Here is a 21,178-nt window from a genome sequence, read left to right as displayed (position 1 = left end):
TAACTATCGCCCCGCGGTGGCGATTGGAAGGTGAGGGCGTCGGGGGGGGGGGGGGCTGCGATGCTATTGTTACCCGCTGCGTCTGCCCGGAACCTGCCGCCGGCGAATCAGTCTGCGCTCCGGCTCTCCGTCTCCCTGATCTCCCGGCTCCTGCTGCCATAACAAAATGTGATACACATAAAATGGCTGCCCCCTTACTGCAGACCGTTTTTGAGGATGCTAGAGGAGGCGGAGATTGCTTAGAAAATGACCCTACATCGCTGTATGTGTAGGGGCCGTAGCGATAGTGATGCGCGGTCCCGCTCGTCGCTATCGCTGGTAGAGTAACGGGCAATAACCCTAAATCTAGTCATCGCCTGTGTTCTCTCAGCGGAGAACACTGGTGCTGGCAGCTTGCTCAGCACATAGCACTGTGTGTGCTGAGCTACCTAGCATCACTAAGATTGCTTTGCACACTCGCTATGTGTGTAGGCCCCACAAGAATGCTGGAGCCCTGTCCTTTATCCCAAAGTGGTTTGACATGGTCGCCGGCTCTCGAATGATGTGGAAAGACACACACATCTAAGGTTAATCAGAGCAACCTTTGATGTGCGTGCACATTCCGAATGAAGTGGGCAGGCAGCTGACATCTGGTGAGGTCAGGTACCCACCCATGGCGCCCACGTCACCAGGTGATTTCCATGGGAATGCCCATGAAACAAAGGGCGTTCCCATAGGCGAGACCCCCGGCCCACCACTGCCCCACCCACCGTCCGCAATGTTGGGTGCCTGCACACGGCGAACAATCTGGTTCGCTGTGGTTACACGCACCCAGCGCATGCGTATTTCTAAAACATCACGCTCGCATGCAACCGTACGGACCTGAATAAGGTGTCCGCGATGGGCTCTATTGCAGGGTAGAGTACAGGTAATGGATGGACTAAGGAGTATCTTAAAATGTTGCTTGCTCCGTATCATTTGTGCATTTTCTGGGTTTGCTACTTTAACGGATTTTCATTTGAATTTGAATTAGCGTGTCACACCGGCTATCCCAGCAGGCACCGCTGCTGCCACAGTTCCCTGGGGATATAACACAAGACCTTGCTCGACCCCCAACTTCAGCTGCACCCCACCCCAAAAACCCAGCGCTCCTCATCATCCTATTGGTTAATCAGGCCCTGCCTATCAGGTGCCAAACAATCGATTGAATACCCCACTGAACTGTAGAATAAATTCACAGCTTGCAGACAGACCTACAGCATTAAGGGTATTTCCTGGAGAAAAAAAAAAAATAGCTTTGACTCTCCATCTGACTTGAGTAACAAGTGTCAGGACTCCGAGACTCATTACATGTGCTGTAGGGTAGCGTATTGTCAGGAAGATCCAATTATGCACCAGTCTCATTAAAAGGTTTAAAGTAAAGAGTAGCTCAAGGCTGCGTTTGCTCTGCAGAAATGGACCCGGGAATAGGAAGTTGTATTGTCTCTGATATATTCTCACTCCTCACCCTGTAATGTTTGTAAATGAGCCCTGTACTTTGCAAACTGTTTACGTTGAGCAGTTTTAATACCCCTTATATTGCAGTATATTTCAAATGTGCTTACTTATGTCAATGAGACGAGCAGCCTGGACTCCGCATTGTTAAGACAGTAATAAAACAGGAATGTTTTTCTCTGTTGGTGCAGTTTGATATTTCTGCAGTCCAGCAATATTCCATTCTGCAAATAGCTTAGAAACACATTTTCTTTTTAAAGATGATGCAAATCCCATTGTGGGATTGTAATGCTGGTCATAGGAAAGGATGATAGTAAATAAGCTGCAGTTACTGGCGGTGAGGGCTACAGGCGTCCGGTGGACTGGCTGCGGTTATTGACTTTACTAAATGTTGGAGTCTGAAATATATGGACACATTTTTGATTTTTTTCAATAAATACAGCCTTTCTATTAAGAACATGTACTTGATGTAGGCTAATAATGTGCCCGTTATATACACTTGAGGTATCCCATTAGCCCTTATGCAACTTCACCCCGCCAAAAAAAGGGCTGATAGAACAATATATGACAGATGTTTATTATCAGGTACTGGCCTCTTTTTTTGGTCCGAAAAGGGTACCGTGTTCCAGTGATAACTCATGAGATCCGGGATAAGATCCCAGATAACATGCGTCATCATGGATCGGCGGGCTATCTATTGCCGGTAATGGATTGGGTACTATCATGATTAAACCATACCTCCTAACAACTAAAGTTGTAGGGCATGGCCTAGTGGCATTGGGTGTGGCCTATACCAGTGATGCTCCCGCAACACAACGCTCCCATTTTCGGCACTGTTGGGTCATGCGCATATTCCCTGCTCTGCAGCACCGGGCAGAGGAGTCTCCCAACTGCCGCCCCACCACAAGGAGTCACTGCCAGCCCTTGGGTAGGAAGCAGGACCATCCCCCCAAAAATGTGACAATCTTTTGAAGATCAGGACAGAGGTATGATTAAACCTCTTGAGCAAGATGGACGTGAGCAACTCTCCATTTAAATTTTTTGCACATTAAGTATTATGACTGAATAGGTCAATACGCAGAGATGTCTAGATTGACGCCAAATGGTCAAACAGAAGCTCAACATCGCAATGGTCAATGCAGGAAAAGGTCAACATGCGGTTTTTATACTATTTTGCTCATTTTGTGGAATTTTTCAGTCCGAACCTTTGCAAGTGTACACGGTACACTAATTGTGGGTCTGCGTGCTCAGTTGTCGACAATTACTCCAAAAAAAAGTGAAAAATACGTCAACCTTTTCATCTTTTGGCCTTTTCCATGACAACCTTTTTGAAGTGTCGATCTTTTGTATGATGACTTTTTAGGCATCGATCTTGACGCTCTTGACCTAATTACCATTGACCCCATGATCCACTCCCTTTAAGCCAATGGTAATCCTCATCTAAACAGTCTTGCCAGTGTAGATTTTCATGATCCTGTTGCTCTGAGTATTGGGATTGGGGCCATGACTGCAGACATGTCATGCCAACTGCCAATATTACAAAGTGTACAGCCAACTGTAACTGCAATCTTACGTTGTCCTATAGGTACAATGGCCTATACGTTGTGCTATAGGTACTGTACAAGTACAGTTTAAAGGGGTTCTCCATCTTTGAATCTTGGAAGTACAGATGAGTACGATAATAGCACACAGCCCTGAGGTCTTGTAAAATGCTATGGTTTTCTCATGTTTACGAAGGCTGTATGACTGTATTGTGGAAATGCTAAGCTGGTTGCCTGTTCCTTATGAACTTGGAATTGGCATTTTATGTCCTCTAAACAGTACACAATCCAAGGGCAGCACATAGTCATTTTTAAGGTGTTGGACCCATTTTACCAAAGTTTTAAAGATTTGATACACAGTGGCCGGATTTGCTCTGTAGCCATTTACAAATACAGCGGTGTTGCATTCTCATCTGATGGTGTGCTTATATAACTGCATAATTACCACCTTTTCGGTTCTCTTCAAGAGAATCCCCAAGAGGAGATGCAGCTGGTCAGTTCAGAGGGTGGAGCCAAATGAACGCGCCATTATGCCCCACCTCTTGTGCTTAACCTCCACAATCCTGTAGATGTGGTTATTTTGCATCATTTAGCCCAACCCCCTCTGTATACTATCATGAATACCGGTATTATCGCTGCATCCTGCTCTCTTCACTAGGATGCAATAGATCCACCTACTTTTACAACGGTGTATGGGACTACCCAAAACATAATGAGTCTTTTGCAGCTTTCTAGAAAGCAGTCAAGTATGCATAACTGGTCTCAGCTGTGGCTGCGTCGGAGAAGTGTGAGTGGGATGGCCCATAGGGGGTCTTCCTTTTGTCCTCCCTCTCTCACGCCCTTTTAATTAAGTGGTGAACGAGAATTTTTTTTTCACCAGAGTGGATCTTCTCTGAGAAAACTTGTGGAACGAGGTGGCGGTGCGGATTCCATTTGTCATTTAGGGAATTTAAAAGAGAAAAAAGTAAACCATTATGTTGTTGACTTAGTTCATTTTGCATTTGTACAGTAACTAACACTTGGGTAGATATTTTAATCTTGGTGAAGAGATAAAGTGGACGGAGATAATGCAGCAACCAATCAGCCCCCAACTGTCATTTTTAAAACCCTGTAACATGGCAGTAAGAAGCTGATTTTGCTTGTAAAAAAAAAAAAGAAATGTCAATAAAAAACATTGAATTTAAAAAAAAAGAAGCTGATTGGCTGCTTTGTTATCACTTTCCCCTTTATCACTTCACCAGGCTTAATATTTAACATTCTTGTGTCCGCATTCCCCGCTTGGAATCCTGTTTAGCCGATCTGCCATCCCTCTGATTCACCCATTAAATTTCAGTGCTTACAACAGCCAGCAGATCTGGTGCTCATTTCTGGCTGGGTCTTTTCTTGGACTGACACACAGTCATTCTGTCCCTGCCCTGTGAATGGCAAACGTGTGATTATCACATCAGATTTTGAAAATTAAATCAATAATACTAACAGTTATTATGCTATCATATGTTACACATTGTAGAGTGTATAATCTCCCAGAACCGCTCCATACTGTATTTGACTCTTTCTGCGGGAAAACGTTTCTACCATTTGTTTTCGAGACGGTCTTAAATCAATCATAAAGTTCATATGTTTATGCTTTACCATACTGCCTATTTTACAGGTCATGGATCTCAATTGCAGCAGCAAACGAGCTGAGTGCTTCCTTAACGGGATTGTTATGTAGTGCGTTACTGTCTCATAAAATAAGAAGGTCTTAAGAGTATGCTTATGGGCGTGCTTACTTTTCAGTGCTCCTATTCATTGTGCACAATGTGCAGAATACATTGAAGCCGCGTGTTTAATGACAAAGCGGCTTCAACTTTTTTTGTTTTCAAATTTGTGCCACGATGGCGTTTTATATAAAGGTAATGCGGCGATAGAGTCTCTACTGTTTGCTTTAAAGGCCAATTTGAAAGTACAGAGTCCGTTCTATTAAAAGTGACAAAGGAGGAGCTGTACTAAACTTTGGGGAATGATCACGTAGAGAAAGATAAAGTACCAGCCAATCAGGTTAGTTTGCAAAGCACATTTGGTTTGCTAGTGGACAACACCATGCTGCACTGCGGGGGGGGGGGGGGCAGATGTAACATGTGCAGAGAGAGTTAGATTTGTGTGAGTTATTTTGTTTCTTTGATGGGTAAATACTGGCTGCCTTATTTTCACACTGCAATATATATATATATAATATGCCCCACCCAATTCTGACTCTCTCTGCACATGTTACATCTGCCCCACCTGCAGTGTACATGGTTTTGTCCATTAGCAAACTAACCTGAATTAGGGCCTACAGATTGGGCTGTTCTCATTGCTGCTGGTACATTGCGAGCCGCCTGTATCTGGCGTGCATGTGGACGTGCGAACGTCGCGTGCCTTGCTCGCTCGCATGTCCATTGCCGGGAATGGGGAGCGCAAGCTTCTCTGCCGCATGGGCGGCACAGGGTGGCGGCTGGTACGCCGAGCCTGCTCCCATCTGTATGTTACAGGCTGTGCTTGAAAAATAACAGTTAGGGGCTGATTGGTTGGTCTTTTCTCCACTTTATCAGACTCCAAGGCTTGGTACTTTCTACTGCCAGTCCACAAACCCTGAAGTGAAGGCATCCCTGGGGTAACTGCTTCCTGCAGGTAAGTATACAATTGTGTTTGTTAATGATCACACTATAAATATGATTAGTAATAGCAATACTGCCATCAGAAATTGTGGGTCCCGGAACGGAGAAAATAGTCAGGGCCCTCCTTCCCCTTCTCAAACCCCTGGCGTGTCTGAGGCCTCTGGTGTCCACAGCACTGACCACACTACTCCACCTCTACATTGTTTCATGGGAAATGTGAACTTTGTTTATGACAAACTATACTTGATAGAGCAGTTCTGGGCCCCCTTTCTGTTTGGGCCTGGGACTAGAGTTCCCCACAGTTCCCCCCCTGATGGCTTCCCTGAGTAATAGGCGTATGTGGGCTGATGCGTGGACTTGATGGCATTGGCAGATCTAGAGGGGATGAGTAGGGTGAATTAGCGTAGGCCTGCCCTCTCCTGCATTCTGATTGGTAGATTGCAGTAAAACCTCATTTTTAACAAATTTCCCAATGTACTAAACCCATGCACGTCGGGGTTTCGGTGCGAAGAGTTACCCTATAGGAGTCTATGGTATTCACTCTGCAGTGCTGGTTGAGGGATCCATCATGGAATCCTCCCAGTATGTCCGGTGGCTGCCGCCATCACTCTGTGCATGTGCAGAGGGACTCCCTGGTCGCAGACCCGGAAGTCCTGAGACTGGGCTGCTTTTTGCAGCTTTTTTGTTGGTGACACCAAAATTCTGTCTCCTGCTTAATAACAGTAGCTGGTTGCTGCACTGTAAAATTATGTGCAGCACCTGTCTCCTGTCACTGTGTAGAAGCCAGCACTGCAGCTGCAGAAGTCTTTGTGGCAGCACGTTATCCCCCCCCCATTTTCGAGTCGCATCAGGTGTCATAAGGATAAGTGATGCCCCTGTTCAGTACACCAGACATGTAAGTGGGTAAGTTCGGGGGAAATTTTGTCTTGTCTCCTGAATTGTATTCTGAAGTACTTTACTTACAATCAGGGCTGGTGCTAGGGTGTCCGGCGCCCTCCTGCAAACCATACATTTTGCGCCCTTTCACATTGCCATTGCAACAAGCTGCAGCCTGATTGTGGGAGTGTATGCAACATGCGATCCTATGGAGGAACTCGGGTGCATGTACATGTACTGTACATTTTGCATACACCATCTCAGTGCTGTGTCCGCAAAATGTTGCAGGCACTAAAGGTGCCCATACACGCTGCGAGAATCGCATACATTATGGGTTAGATCACATCGCACGGCATGCATGCAATGTGTGTGCGATGCGAACCCGAAAGCAGTACAAAAAGTACTGTACAGTATGTGCAGCACTCGTGACTGAGGGGGAAAGGAGGGAAGACAACGAGGAGATGGAAGAAGAGGGGAGGAGAGGACTGGCAGTGGCACTGGCACAGCACACTGAGAAAAGGGAAGGAAGGGGAGGCAGCGCTGCTGCCTGTTCGTCATTTGATTGACAGCTGACAGGCGCAGGGAGCAATGGGCAGGGGCGGATTGGCCCACCGGGAAACCGGGCCGTTTCCCGGTGGGCCGGCACATTTTAAAGTTGTAGCGGCCGCCCACTCCTGGCTGGGCCGCGGCCCACCGAACCGCCATCTCCGCGGTTACCGGCCGCAGCAAAGTACTCTAATCAAAGATGGCCGCGGCCGGCCTCAGCTGTGACCAAACTAAAAATGGCCGCGGGAGGGCTGGTGCGCATGTGCGGCCGCACGCAGCACCTCCCGCGGTGCTTTCAGCCCGATTCACAGAGCTGACAGCTTCGGGCGGCTTCCTCCTCGTAGTGAGTTTTTTTTTACTGCTGTGCTGCTGGCTGACAGCAGGGGGAGCTAGCTGTGGATTCAGCGTGCAGCTCAGCTCCTCTCAGGCTGTACTCCATGTGGCAGGGGGATGCAGGAAGGAAGTTTCTTTAGAACCTGAAGCAAGCAGGGAAGGGGTGAGTGTTAAATGCCTTTGTTATTGGCTTTGTTACTATGCTGGCATTTGTTCTCCTGATATTGAGAGGGGAGTGTGTGTGTCTGTATGCTATATGTGTCATTGTGATTGTGTACATGATGTGTGCATATGTGTGTGTCTGTGTACATGCTGTATATGTGTGCTATGTTATGCTTTGTGTGTGTCAGTGTGTATATGCTGTGTCTATGCATGCCATGTGTATATGCTGTATGTATGTATGTATATGATATGTTTAAGTAATGTGTGTATATGCTATGTGTGTTGATGATTGTATGTACTGTATACTATGTATGCTTGGATGTATATGTTGCGTCATGTTTTTTATGCTAATGTGTGTGTGTGTGTTTGAAGTGTGTATATATGTGCTGTCTGTGTCTGTAGTGTGTAGTATGTGTGATGTTTTTGTAAGTATGCCATGTATGTATGTACAGCATGTATGTACAGTATGTCTGTGTACAAAAGTGTGTGTGTAATGATGTACAGTACATACAATACATGCACAGAACCCCCCCCCCCCCTTCCCCCACCCAACAAAATTCTGCATTTGCCCCAGTTCGGAGGTGGCATTGAATAGACAGGCTCCGGCAGGGGCGGATTGGCCCAATGGAAAACTGGCCCATTTCCCACAACTCATTTGAAGGGGCACTTTGCCCAAATAAAAAATGGCCGCGGGAGGGCTGCTGCGCATTCGCGCGCTGCACCTCCCAGCGCCCGTTCCCCCTCCACCCGGCAGCTGAAGACTCGAGCAACAGCAGGTGAGCCGACTGTCAGCAGCAGCGTTAGAAGCAGGCAGACAGCAGCAGGTCTGAGGGCGGCCAAAGGAGGCAGGTAAATGGCAGTGGCACTGCCAGAAATAATAATTTTTGGTCTCAGGGAAGTATATATATATATATATATATATATATATATATATATATATATTTGTGTGTGTGTGTATGTGTATACCAGGTACTTTCTTCTGATTTACTTATTTTTATTTGCTCCCCTGTCTACTCAGCGCCGCGGCTCAGTGGAGCTGTCTGTTTCCGCCCATGGGAACTCCCTCGCTCCCGTCATCCCCCTTCCTGCTGACAGATGGGGAGGGGGGGGCCGTGTACTGCCGGGCAGACTGGGAGGGAAGTTATTGCGGTAGGAAGAGGCGGTGGGGCTTATTGCAGCACTGCTGCTGCTGGGTCTCCGGAAGGCAGCCGAGGTCGGACCCGGATACAGCGGCGGACCCGGAGCTTCCTGATCGTGCCAGGAATCTGCCTCTCGTGCACGCCGTCTCCTGTGGGTGCAGGAGGAAGCACCACTTCCTACATGTGTGCATAGTATGTATGTATTTATGTATGAATGAGGACGACAGTGTGTGTAGGATGTATGAATGAGGGTGGCAGTGTGTAGTATGTATGTATGTATGTATGACGGCGTCAGTGTGTGGAGTTTGTATAAATGTCGGCGGCAGTGTGTGTGTGTGTAGTATGAATGATGGCGACAGTGTGTGTAGTAAGTATGAATGAGGGCGGCAGTGTGTGGAGTATGTATAAATGATGGCGGCAGTGTGTGTAGTATGTATGAATGAGAGCGTCAGTGTGTGTAGTATGTATGAATGAGAGCGGCAGTGTGTGTAGTATTTATGAATGAGAGCGTCAGTGTGTGTAGTATGTATGAATGAGAGCGTCAGTGTGTGTAGTATGTATGAATGAGAGCGTCAGTGTGTGTAGTATGTATGAATGAGAGCGTCAGTGTGTGTAGTATTTATGAATGAGGGCGGCAGTGTGTGGAGTATGTATAAATGATGGCGGCAGTGTGTGTAGTATGTATGAATGAGAGTGTCAGTGTGTGTAGTATGTATGAATGAGAGCGGCAGTGTGTGTAGTATGTATGAATGAGAGCGTCAGTGTGTGTAGTATGTATGAATGAGAGCGGCAGTGTGTGTAGTATGTATGAATGAGAGCGTCAGTGTGTGTAGTATGTATGAATGAGAGCGTCAGTGTGTGTAGTATGTATGAATGAGAGCGGCAGTGTGTGTAGTATGTATGAATGAGAGCGGCAGTGTGTGTAGTATGTATGAATGAGAGCGGCAGTGTGTGTAGTATGTATGAATGAGAGCGGCAGTGTGTGTAGTATGTATGAATGAGAGCGGCAGTGTGTGTAGTATGTATGAATGAGAGCGGCAGTGTGTGTAGTATGTATGAATGAGAGCGTCAGTGTGTGTAGTATGTATGAATGAGAGCGTCAGTGTGTGTAGTATGTATGAATGAGGGCGGCAGTGTGTGGAGTATGTATAAATGATGGCGGCAGTGTGTGTAGTATGTATGAATGAGAGCGGCAGTGTGTGTAGTATTTATGAATGAGAGCGTCAGTGTGTGTAGTATGTATGAATGAGAGCAGCAGTGTGTGTAGTATTTATGAATGAGAGCGTCAGTGTGTGTAGTATGTATGAATGAGAGCAGCAGTGTGTGTAGTATTTATGAATGAGAGCGGCAGTGGGTGTAGTATTTATGAATGAGAGCGGCAGTGGGTGTAGTATGTATGTATGTATGAATGAGGGCGGCAGTGTGTGTAGGATGTATGAATGAGGGTGGCAGTGGGTGTAGTATGTATGTATGAATGAGGGCGACAGTGTGTGTAGGATGTATGAATGAGGGTGGCAGTGTGTAGTATGTATGTATGTATGACGGCGTCAGTGTGTGTAGTTTGTATAAATGACGGCGGCAGTGTGTGTGTGTGTGTGTGTGTGTGTAGTATGCAGTGGTGCAAGTAGGAAAAAGGTCTTAGTGGTACTGTGCCGCGCGGCAAAAAATGGGCGTGGTCAGGGGGTGTGACCAGGGGCGTGGTCATATGACACTAGGGGGAGTGGCTGGAATATTGCACGCCAAAGGCACACGGCCAAAGTTTACACAGTAATGCCTGTTACGCGTCACACACCCAATACATATGACCCATACCATAATGCCCGTTACACATTATTCCCCACACCATAATGCTCATTACACCGCACAACTGATGCCCATTACTAATAGGCCCACACAGTGCCAGATATGCCCCCACAGTGCCCCAGTGCCAGATATATGCCCCCACAATGCCACACATATGCCCCCAGTGCCAGATATGCCCCCACAGTGCTACACATATGCCCCCAGTGCCAGATATTCCCCCACAGTGCCACACATATGCCCACAGTGCCACCCATATGCCTCCAGTGCCAGATATGCCCCCACAGTGCCACACATATGCCCCCAGTGCCACATATGCCCCTAAAGTGCCACACACATGCCCCCAGTGCCACATATGCCCCCACAGTGCCACACATATGCCTCCAGTGCCAGATATGCCCCCAGTGCCACACATATGCCCCCAGTGCCACACATATGCCCCCACAGTGCCCCACATATGCCCCCAGTGCCAGATATATGCCCCCACAGTGCCACACACATGCCCCCAGTGCCAGATATGCCCCCAGTGCCAGATATAATATGCCCCCACAGTGCCACACATAAATGCCCCCACAGCAGCACAACTCACCAGTGCTGGCTGTGTCCGGGGCAGTCAGGTCCTCTCCCCCCTATAGTCCCCCGCTGTTCTGCTTCCCTGGGGAGGGGAGGGGAGGGAGCGCATCTCCCGTCTCTTCTGCCTGGCTCTGTCTATCTCGCGGGCTGGCTCCTGATTGGCTGCCAGCCCGCGAGCGCTGATTGGCTGTCGCCTGACAGCCTAGTCTGAGTGACACAGGGAGGGGAGGGAGAGAAGCGCAATGCGCTCCCCTCCCCTCCGCTCCGAAAGCAATCAGCTGTGGCGGGGCGGCGAAAACCACGCCCCCCCGCCACTTACATATGCGCGCATGCGCATTAAACACTTTGGGGCAGATTTGTTATGGCGGTACGGGGTACCGGCAGTATTTCTTTTAATGGTACGCCGTACCACCCCGTACCGCCATACTTGCAGCGCTGGTAGTATGTATGAATGAGGGTGGCAGTGTGTGGAGTATGTTTAAATGATGGTGGCAGTGTGTGTAGAATGTATGTATGACGGCGTCAGTGTGTGTAGTTTGTATAAATGATGGCGGCAGTGTGTGTGTGTAGTATGTATGTATGTATGAATGAGGGTGGCAGTGTGTAGTATGTATGTACAACGGTGTCTTTGTGTGTAGTTTGTATAAATGACGGCGGCAGTGTGTGTGTGTGTGTGTGTGTGTGTGTAATATGTATAAATAAAGGTGGCAGTGTGTGTAGAATGTATGAATGAGAGCGGCAGTGGGTGTAGTATGTATGAATGTAGAAGATGCTGGTACCTGGTAGAATATGCTGCTATCTGGGTCCTGGGGGAGAGGGAATGTAAAATGAAGGTAGATTCTACCTCCATTTTACATTTTAATTTGATTTAATTTGATTGCTCTGCATCGGATTAAACATTCCAAAGTGCACTAGTGGAGGGGGGCCTTTACACTTGAAAAGAGACCCCCTCCCACCTCATAACATTTTGCATCATTCAGTGAGGAGCATACAGCGAGGAGCCCTAGAAGACAGAAGGAGAAGAAAAGAGAAGAAAGACAGAAGGATAAGAAAAAGAGAAAGACAGAAGGAGAAGAAAGAAGACCAAGAACATGGTAAGTAAAAGAAAGATCATTATCTTGGCAGACAGTGGTTGTTTTAGGGGAGGGCAGTGCACCAACACCAACACATGCCCCCTGTCATTAAACACTAGTGAAAAACATAATAATGTGTATGGTGGAGGCAGAAGCAGCCTGATCTGTGTCCCACACAGGGACGAAACTATCTGTGTGCCAGTTGTGCCTTGCCCACAGTGCATTTGCACTGTGGGCACACCATCTGGCAGCACCGTTTACCCACCACTGGCTGCTAGCAGCTGAACTACTGATGATGAGAGACAGGGACAGGAGGAGAGCGTAGTGCTGAACGCACTCATGCTCCCCTCTCAGCTGACATTTCAATTATGTATAATGAGCATCACGGTGTATGGCATATGTATAATGGGCATCACGGTGTGACCTATGTATAATAGACTCATTATACATAGGCCACACACCGTGATGCCCATTATACATTTGCCACACACAGTGATGCTCAATATACATATGTGGCTCTCTCTGTGTCCTCGCTGTCACTCTCTGTCTGCTGTCACTCTCTCTGTCCTTGCCGGGGACATAGCCAGCAGCTCAGAGCCACTAGCCATGCCCCACAGCATCAAAAATGGGGCGTGACCTCATTTAAAAAGGCCACACCCCCATATTGCTAGGCCACGCCCCAAAAAAATTAGGTGCGCCTGCGGCGCGCAACATCCTACCTCCCCGCCCCCCGGGGCTGCCTCAAGATATTTTCCGGGCTGGTTTTAATTCCCAATCCGCCCCTGGCAATGGGTAGGTGGCGGATCCGGACATGACATGTCATCCAGGCATTCACAGACAGTGCTACATGCCTCAGCGCAAGTGTCTGTGAGGAAGAGGGGGCAGGTCGCAGGAGGAGGACAGTGTGTGCGCGGTGCAGTGTGCTGCTCAGCCTCTCCATACTGCCGCCCGCTGTCAGACAGGCGTGCAGGTCGCAGTGACAGTGAGGGCTGAGGCAGCTTTAGCAGAGCAGGCAGGGAGACAGCGCCTTTTCAGCATGGCGCCTCCCTGCTTTGCAGGAGCTGCTGAGTGGGTAGCGCCGGCCCTGCTTACAATAATATGGGGGCAATGCCCCTTCTTAATTCACTGTAGTCAGAAATCAATTAGCATATTTTGGGATTTTTGTTCCTTTGTTTTTTTCCATTCAGTTTTTGAAGTCGGTAGTTTGAGATGAGACCAGAGCAAAATTCGTAATATTCATTAGCAGCCGTGATGATGAACCTTTCATTTCTCTCCCACACCGACGTGATGTTAAAACGTGTTCAGCTACAGAGTAATGTGTGTGAGGTTTTAGCAGCCAAGTCTAGAAGCCAAATCTGCCGCTCGCACAAACCGCCGGCCCTCACGCATACAATGCTATCTATAGAAGAGTTAAGCGTTTCTGCTGTCTTCATATGGGTTTAATGCTGTACTGTAGCTAGAGACCTTTTTTGTTTCTTCGCCGTAAGACACTTCAACCTGTCTAAAATGTGCCCTCTCTCCCCTGATTGACACATTACCATACTCAGTCGGCACAATTTGCACCGAGCGTTGTGACATTTAAATGGAATATGTCAAGGAAACACAAAAAAAACATTGTCGCTCCTCACTGTGACAAAACGTATGCATGCTAATTACTCCCAATCAGCCAATCCATTTATGGAGTCCTACCCTCTGGGCACATCGAGAACCACTCACAGACGGAATGAGTCAGTATCCAGATATACTGTAGCGGCCTATTGTATAACATGCAGAGATGAGGCTGATTTTTTATCTCTGTCTGTAGCGGTGATTTCAAATCTATCTATCTATCTATATATCTCCAGGGGCGAATTTAGGGGTCAGGCCGCCCCTAGGCACAACTTTTTTGTCCCCCCCCCCCTATTTTAACATATATATTATTAGGTTATATAATATAAATATATGACCACAGGCAGCAAGCTCAGACAGTCAAATTAAATACATACAGTCGCAAGTCCAGAACCCTTTCCGTCCCAGTGGATGGAGAGACCCTTCTTACTGCTGAGCTGATGCTAGCACAACCCTGAGGCACGCACTCTCACCCAGCAGGCATCGACCCTGCCTCTCTACTCCCACCCTCAGTCTGTGGCCCCTATCCTCGTCCCCAGGCCAGAGCCAGCTTCTGCAGCAGCAGCTCCGTGGCGGACTTCCTGGCAGCGTCCTGTGTGCAGAGGAGTAGCTAGGCAACATGGTGCCCAGAGCAAAGCTATGTTTTGCCACCCCCCTCATAGTAATTTTTCTTTCTTATAGTAATGTGTATTCCACATTATTCCACACACCATAATGCCCAGTACACATTATGATATATATCATCATGCCCATTGCACATTATGGCACACCGTAATGCCCACTGCCTCACGGCTCCTGTCCGCTCCTCCCAGGGCTGCCATCAGAAATTTTGGTTGCCTGGGACTGACCAGATAGACAGCCTCTCCAAGATGAGCATTGGTGCGGCCGGCTAAGCATGTCACCACAAGTCGTGCACTAAACTCAATCCTAATTCATGATTTACAGTGAAATAGCCAGATCCATATTACAGAAAGCATTCGTGGTCCCCACATGGCACAACTCAGTGCCTGGCTATGCGGAACAGCCTTAGTGCACACAGTATCGTCACCCTACACTACCTGGGTTGCAGCTTCAGTGGGCACAGTGCCTGCCCTCACTCATATTATTTATTTAAAGATGGAAGCACATAAATGACAATATGAATAGAAATTGATTTGATCCAAAAATATGAATAAAAATAATACAAATACTGTATATAAAGATTTACAAATACATATTACTGCCAGGGTATTGCTTGTAAAATACATTATATATTACCTATTAATCGCACACAAATAGATAACACACTAAAAAAAAAAAAAAAAAACATACAAAAAAGTATTTAATCACCACTGATATAGGGTCATGGCTTTCCCTACCTTTATCTTGCAAAAAACAGTCCCCTCTCCTGCAGCAGCGTCTTTCAGCTGCTTTCACTGGGATTCCTCATCAACCAGGCATTTTTATATACTTTAAACATCGGAGCACTGATCTCTTTACAGCCAGCATCCTTCAGATGCTGTCTGCTGCTGCCCACTGTATGGTCCGTACGCGGCGGGAGGCCAGGAGGGGCAGAAATAATGTCACACACAGTGACAGACGCACACTGACAGAACGGGCGCGCCGCTCGGCTCAGCTGTCCCCGCCCATTCTATACACAGCACCAATCAGCTGTGTGTGTATAATAGCCAATGGGCGCCGGGCGTCAGTGAGCCTAAGACAGTGAGCGGCGGTGCCTCCAGGCTATGCCGTGGGACTGACAGTTATTTAATTTGCAAGGCTGAGCAAACGGGCAGCGGTGAGTGATGAGCGGCGCGGCCGGCGATAAGGGTGCTGCGCACCAATGCCACACGGCTCCGCCATGCTGCTTCTGCCTGGACTGGTCACAGTGATGACTATTAAGACACGGCCAGGCAGTCTGCCATGCCGCCCCTAATAGCTGCCGCCCGTAGGCCCGTGCCTCACGGGCCTAGTCACAAATCCGGCCCTGTATATCTCTTGGAGTTATATGGTTTACCATTTGAACTGTCCAGTCTAACGTAATAGGATTATCATACTGTCCCTTTAAACTGGGACACTTGTGAATGAGGTTATCTAGACGGGATGCGGTGAGGATGTCAGCATACAGTAAACAGACACCAGCATCCTGACTACTGTCAAAACACTGGTGCCAGAACATTGAATAGCATTCTGATCAGGAAGTAGGTGGTCTGGGGTAGTGTGTGGCTGTAGAAGGGAGGATTAGGTTTAGGCACTAGTAAGGGGGAGTTACGGTTAGGCTGCTGGGAGGGGAAGATTAGGATTAGGCTGCGGTGAGATGGCATTAGGTTTTGGTTGGTGTTAGGTTTAGGCACTAGCGGGGAGAGTTAGGGATAGGCTGCAGGGGGAGAGTTAACGTTAAGCTGGCCATACACTTGTCTGATTTGACCACTTTTCACCTGAGTCCGACAGATTGGGACGAAAAATCGAGTGGAAAGTGTCCAAATATGATGTGTTTGACATCCGATGCGCATCCCGTGTGCATCAGATTGGAGATCGGACCTGCTTGCTGGTCCGACCTCCGACAAGGGCAGCCTCCAGGAAGCGGGGAATGGGAACGCGATATGGGATATACTGCATGTGATCCTGCTGCCTGGGAAGCTCCCGGGTGGTTCAAGGGGGGCCTTTAGGCAGCTATTAGGGAGGGTTAAAGGGGGGGTGGGGGTCAAACAGGGGAAGGGTAAGTATTTTTACCTTACCTGTGTCAGGATTCCCTCTTCTGGGATGCTGGTGTCTGTATTTTGAGCTTCAGCATCTTGACCGCCAGTCATCTGTATGTATCCCCTCAATTAGGTGAAATGTAGGCTTGAAGTCCAACAGCCAAAGAGCCTGTGTGATCCATGAGTGGCCAATTCCTGGACCTTTCATGTTTTTAGTTCCACTTATACTGCTTTTCCACCACAGTCCTGACACACAGGATTTTTGACCTGGGATTTAGGTGGATGTCCTTCCCATTTCCCCATTTCCTTTGCCCTGTTTTTCTGGGTTTTTCCTGGGTTGACTCCTTTTCTACTAAAATGGGAAATTTGGAAAAGCAGGGCAGCACAGGAGGGGAGCATCGGCAGGAGGTCAGCATTGGGTGTCACCAACAGGGGGGTCAGAGGCGGTGGGTCTGCGGTGTGTGGGCACCGGCGGGGGAAGGGCTGTCAGTGGTGGACAAGCAGCAATCGGGAGCATCTGCACAATGGCCAGCCTCCCCTGCCCAGGTCGAAAAACCTGAGTTCCAGGGAATTTTTACCTAGTCACCATTTCCACTGGCAAAATCCTTGGTTGGTGCATGTTTTTTAGGTCGGTGGAAAAGGGGTATTAGTAAATCGCCTTGATATACATATGTATACTCTTTGATATATATATATATATATATATATATATATATGGTACTTGTTTCCTAGCACGGCGCCCATTGGGGTTCACCGCATGCCTTAAGTTAAGGTACTTAAGGCATGCGATGGACGCAATGGACCAGATTTTCTGACTTTAACAAGCTCAATTGCCGGTAAAAGTGAAAATCGCGTCCATCGCGGTCAGGGGCGGGCTGGGCCGGGGGGCAGGGTGCCATGTGCCCCCCGGGCTGCTCTATTGAGTACTGCTGCGGGCCGCCGGGTGGTCCAGCTTATTGTTTACCTCCTCCTCCTGTGTAGGCGGCACCAGCCGCGGCTTTCAGTGTACGGCTGCGACTACAACAAAATGGCTGCCATCCTCCTGCATGAGGACATGTCCAGGGATCAGGTAAATATGAGAGACTGGCATCAGTCAGGCCCTCTCATATTTACCTGGTCCCTGGACATGTCCTCATGCAGGAGGATGGCAGCCATTTTTTTGTAGTCACAGCCGTACAGTAAAAGCCGCGGTACTTGTTTCCTATCTGGGCGCCTGCTAAGTTAATTGCGCACCATGCTATTCTCCGTAGAGAAATCTGATCGCATCTCATCGTACACATACACGATATTGAACGATGCGATGCGATGCGATGCGATCCGATTCGATTTCCCATAGGAAACAATGTTAAATGGATCAATTTACCCAAATCAGCATAGGGAAGAATGGTAAATGGGCCAGAAACCCCCAAAAAACCCACAGAGCAGTGGAATGTCCCCCCAAAAGTAGTTGACGCCACCCCGCCATCAACGTGAACCCGAAGCGTGGCGAGCGGCGGCGGTACGCGTCCTCCGACCTTTTCATGCCCTACTATCCACTAGGGCGTGGAGTGAGAATAGAATATTGTGGCGAGCGCAGCGAGCCACCGAGCCCGAAGCGTGGCGAGCGCAGCGAGCCCCGCGAGGGGACGCGGATACCTTCACAGGTAAACGCGTCCCTTCGCGGGCTTCCCAGGTGTCCGCGTCGCCATGGACACCTGGGAAGCCCGCGAGGGGACGCGTATAACTGTGAAGGTATCCGCGTCCCCTCGCAGGGCTCGCTGCGCTCGCCACGCTTCGGGCTCGGTGGCTCGCTGCGCTCGCCACACTATTCTATTCTCACTCCACGCCCTAGTGGATAGTAGGGCATGAAAAGGTCGGAGGACGCGTACCGCCGCCCCTCGCGGGCTCGCTGCGCTCGCCACGCTTCGGGTTCACGTTGATGGCGGGGTGGCGTCAACTACTTTTGGGGGGACATTTCAATGTTCAGGGGTGTTTTTGGCCCATTTACTATTGTTCCTATGATAATTTGGCTAAATTGAGCCATTTCACATTGTTTCCTATGGGAAATCAAATCGCATCGCATCGCATCGTTCAATATCGTGTATGTGTACGATGCGATGCGATCAGATTTCATTACGGTGCCGTACGTAGAAAACCTGGGCTCCCAGATAGGAAACAAGTACCAAAGCCGCGGCCGGTGCCGCCTACACAGGAGGAGGAGGTAAACATTAAGCTGTTGCTTATCATGCGGCATCGCATGAAGTGGCGTGGGGGAAGAGCCGGCGGGCGGAGGATGGAGGAAGCCTCTGTTATTTGACTTCCGACCCCTCTGCCGACTCCTGAAGTAGTGCTGCTGCCTGCCAGTATTACAAGCTCAGTGTAGTAGAGAGGGGGAAGCACCGCAGGGCGTGCTGTGCGCCGGAGCCTCCACCCACCTGACTGCGTGCTGCTGAAAGAGCAGCCGCGAGACGAGCACCGCAGGCACCGAACTGTCATCAATTCAGCATGCTGTAAGTAGTTGTTCAGAGTAGTGGGTGGGTGGAGGCTCCGGCGCACAGCACGCTCTGCGGTGCTTTACCCTCTCTACACTAAGCTTGTGCTGGCAGCGGGTTGCGTGCAGAGGCAGCACTGCCCGAGTTACATAACAGCGGCACTGCAGCCAGTAAGTGTATAACGTTGGCATAAAATATAGGGGGGCAGAAATCATATAGTGAGGGGCGGCTGATCTAAGTGTATAAGTGGTGAAGTGTGAGTGGCCTAATATATAAATGGAGTGAGAAGGGTGTTGGTGGGCACAAATGTAGGGGGTGGTAATGTAAATGCATAAAGGTTGGGGGTGTTAAAATATAAAAGGGGTCTACACAAAATACTAACAAATGTATAATAGAAGGGGTGTAAGGGGCACAAAATATTAAATTATTTTAAGGGTACTTGTTTCCTAGCACGGCTCCCACTATATTCAGTCGCATGGCATTTTTTTCATCGCGTCGCATGCCACAAGCGATGCAATGCGATTTTAAATTGTATAAGCCCCCTAATGGGTTTATTCAATGTTAAATGTCCCCCAAATATGATTTTCAATTGTATAAGCACCCTAATGGGTGCTTACAATGTTAAATGCACCCCCACGCCACCCCCACTATGAACGTCAGCCTGAAGCGTGGCAAGCTGCGACGGTATGCGTCCTCTGACCTTTTCATACCCCCACTATCCACGTCGGCGTGGAGTTAATTTTATATAGTGTGGCGAGCCACCGAGCCCGAAGCGTGGCGAGCGGACGTGTATTACTTTACATGCATTTCGCGTCCCCTCGTGGACGCACCGAGCTTCGGGCTCGCTGCGCTCGCCACACTATCTAAAGTTAACTGGTTGTGGGGGTATGAAAAGGTCAGAGGATGCGTACCGCCGCCCCTCGCGGGCTCGCCACGCTTCAGGTTGACGTTCATAGTGGGGGTGCATTTAACATTGAAAGCACCCATTAGGGTGCTTATACAATTTAAAATCGCATCGCATTGTATGGCATTGTATGCCTTATACAATTTTAAATTGTATACCATCGGGTGCCCATTGTATGGCTTATGGTATGCGATGCGATGGGCGCCGTGCTAGGAAATACCTAGGAGTACCATTTTAAGTATATATACACATGAGTGATAAATACAGTATCCCAGCGGTCAGTTTGCCGGCAGTCAAAATACAGATCCGGTATCCTATTATAGTTATTCCTGACAGGGGCCCTGTAAGGGATCTTACCTTTTACCACTACCCCCCAACCCTCTCCTCTAATGCCTAACCCTAACTCCCTGGCAGCTACAGAAGCTCTGCAGGTCCAAAAAAGCTACAAAGCAAAGTGATACGGCCATGCTGCCATGCATAGGCGGCTGTATCATAGTCAGTGAAACTTGCTTGAGCGAGTGACAGCTGAGCTCAATCAAGTATCTATGGTACAGTATTATCAACTCCAGGCCTAATATTTTTTTAATTAATACATATTTATTAAACAAAAATAAACCTTCATTTAATGATGCCCTGTTACTTATGGGCCATTGCTCTGGACTTGCCCCCCAGGCTAAATGTTGCCAGCCAGCCCCTGATCGCGGTCCCTAATAAGGGGCCGCGATGCGATCAACGCGATTTTCCCATAGGGATCAATGTTAAATTAATTTTAAAGTGAAAATCGGGTTGATTGCGTCGGTCGCGGGCCATTATAATGGCCCGCGATGCGTTCAACCCGATTTTACATAGGTGACAATGTGAAATGAGCCAATATGGCCCATTTCACATTGAATATGTGTAAAAAGTATGGTTAATGCCCCCCCCCTCCCCAATTTTAACGCCACCCCGGTATTGACGCCAACCCGAAGCGTGGCGAACGGCGGCGGTAAGCGTCCTCCGACCTTTTCATATCCCTACTATCCACGTCGGCATGGAGTTGAGAATAGAAAGTGTGGCGAGCCACCGAGCCCGAAGCATGGCGAGCCCCGCGAGGGGACGCGGATACCTGTGAAGCCCGCGAGGGGACGCGGATACCTGTGAAGCCCGCGAGGGGAAGCGGATACCTGTGAAGGTATCCGCGTCCCCTCGCGGGGCTCGCCATGCTTCGGGCTCGCTGCGCTCGCCACACTTTCTATTCTCAACTCCACGCCGACGTGGATAGTAGGGGTATGAAAAGGTCGGAGGACGCGTACCGCCGCCCCTCGCGGGCTAGCTGCGCTCGCCACGCTTCGGGTTGACGTCTATACCGGGGTGGCGTTAACA

The 21,178-nt window shown here is 48.8% G+C and overlaps 1 protein-coding gene and 1 long non-coding RNA gene across 3 annotated transcripts in view; both read left to right on the top strand.

Moving 5' to 3' along the window:
• MGMT (O-6-methylguanine-DNA methyltransferase) overlaps positions 1-21,178 on the top strand; it is a 360,027-nt gene that overhangs the window by 97,710 nt on the left and 241,139 nt on the right. The window lies entirely within an intron of this gene.
• LOC146009285 (uncharacterized) overlaps positions 7,400-21,178 on the top strand; it is a 120,402-nt gene continuing 106,623 nt past the window's right edge. The window contains exons 1-2 of the long non-coding RNA XR_014444635.1: positions 7,400-7,571; positions 12,063-12,176. This is a non-coding gene — a long non-coding RNA (uncharacterized LOC146009285). The remainder of the gene's footprint in view (positions 7,572-12,062; positions 12,177-21,178) is intronic.

This window comes from Crinia signifera, chromosome 6 (genome assembly GCF_055691185.1).
Source record: "Crinia signifera chromosome 6, ASM5569118v1, whole genome shotgun sequence".
NCBI classification, from domain to species: Eukaryota; Metazoa; Chordata; class Amphibia; order Anura; family Myobatrachidae; genus Crinia; species Crinia signifera.
Note: the sequence above shows the minus strand (reverse complement) of the source record. Positions and strands in the feature narration are given on the sequence as shown.